Source organism: Limulus polyphemus, unplaced genomic scaffold (genome assembly GCF_000517525.1).
Source record: "Limulus polyphemus unplaced genomic scaffold, Limulus_polyphemus-2.1.2 Scaffold278, whole genome shotgun sequence".
NCBI classification, from domain to species: domain Eukaryota; kingdom Metazoa; phylum Arthropoda; class Merostomata; order Xiphosura; family Limulidae; genus Limulus; species Limulus polyphemus.
Genome location: NW_013665888.1, coordinates 756,502 through 758,678, shown reverse-complemented (window position 1 = coordinate 758,678; position 2,177 = coordinate 756,502).

Sequence of the window (2,177 nt, the reverse complement as noted above, 5' to 3'; positions counted from 1 at the left end):
CCTACCACGGGTTATTTACTCTCGTCCATTCAAATTATACTCAGCTTATATATATATTCTTGTGAATAACCTTACCTAAACTCTCGTGTAAGATAAAAACCGAAACGTCATGGGGTTTTTGTTTGTCTGTTTTTACTTGTGCGACCGTGTTGAATAACTATATTTTCAAAGGACGTTAGCTTCTTAGCAAATATAAACCTAGGTTTGGGGATGGGCAGAGCAATTCTAAAAACAAATCGTTAAATCCCTTATTTACAGACGAGAACTTCTCGAACCTGCACAGAAATGAAAATTTGAACGTTTTTCCTAATTTTTCTTTGCGAATTACTGTATTAAGTATCTTTGATGTGTTAGCAAAACTTTTAAGTTGTTTCCTGGCTTTCCGAGTGAATTAAGACAATATTTGAGATTATTATTAAAGTTTTTTGTATTATATACACACACCATTTGGTTGATTTTTCTGGTTATTTTATATCATTAAAACTTTGAAGAAAATCTTTCTTGTTACAGTTTGTCGTTTTTCTTTATTATCCTCCTTCCTTTATAGATGCCCCCCAGTGGCACAGCAGTATGTTTGCGGACTTACAATGCTAGAAACCGGGTTTCGATACCCCTGGTGGGCACAGCACAGATCGCCCATCGTGTAACTTTGTGCTTAATTACAAATACACAAGCATAATAATAGCCCCCAGTGGCACAGCGGTACGTCTACGGACTTACAATGCTAGAAACCGGGTTTCGATACCCGTGGTGGGCACAGCACAGATCGCCCATCGTGTAACTTTGTGCTTAATTACAAAAAAAAATCCTCATAGCTTTTCAATATATGACTTGACGTTAAACGTAGAATATATTTGGGATGGTCTAAGTTTAATCATGATACAATCCATAGTCAAATATGGCGACTCGAAATCAACGTACCACAACAGTAACTATAAACTTAGTCATGATATAATCCATAACCAAGATGACGAGTCTAAAGTAGTCCACAGTGCAGCCATTTTATCTGAGCAGTAACCACAGATTTAATCATCGTACAATCCAAAATCCAGAAGACAACTCTAAAGTAGTCCGCAGTGCAGCCATTTTATATGAGCAGAAACCATAAATCTAATCATGGTACAATCCATAACCAAGATGATGATTCTAAACTCGGCTGTTATACAATCCGTGGAGCAAATTTCAATAACATTTATTAATTTAGTCTCATAAACCAGGTTTTCTTGGTTTATTTCTTCTAACAACGTGTGATTAATTCATATTTTTATTTTTGTATTTAAAGAAAAACTACTAGTGCTATCTACTGGCGTCAATAATTTTGAACTACTGACGAGAGGAAAGGCATCCAGTCAGCAGAACTCCACCGCCCACGTGGAGGGATTAACTGTCACTGTTATAACGCATTCAAAGTTTAAAGTGAGAACTATTTTGTAGTATCACACGGATTCGAACCCGGCTCACCAGCTCAAAAATCCAAAGCCATCCACAGAGTCAACCTAAAGAATGAGTGAGGCAGTTTTCAAAATTGATATTATTTGCAGTAAAAGGCAACATTAATATACTTAAAATCAAACATACAGAGTGTCATTAGGAGCTGCAGCTATTTATACACAAAAATATGCCCTTATAAGTTCACGTTTAAAGCAGAATTTGTTTGTTTCTTAAATCTGTACTTTCTACTGGCTTTTTTTGGGGGGAGGGGATATTACTCAAATATGGTCGAAAAAAATGTATGTTTGTGGAAATTCTAGACCACTATTTCAGAGACCTTCTTCTTAAGAAAGCCCGGCATGGCCAGGTGATTAGGGCGCTCGACTCGCAATCTGAGAGTCGCGGGTTCGAATCCACGTCCCATCAAATATTCTTACCATTTCAACCGTGAAGGGCGTTATAATGTTACGGTCAATCCCACTATTCGTTAGTAAAAGAGTAACCCTAGAGTTGGCGGTTGGTGGTGATGACTAGCTGCCTTCCCTAGTCTTACACTGTTAAATAAGGGAGGGCTAGCGCAGATAACCCTAGTGTAGCTTTGCGCGAAATTCAAAACAAACAAACAATCTTCTTAAGAATATTTGTTTAATTAATAACATTTTAGATTATGTTCACTTTATTCCATCGTTGATTTGGTTTGTTTGTTTTAAAGCACATAACTGGCTACTTAATGGGCTATTTGTGCT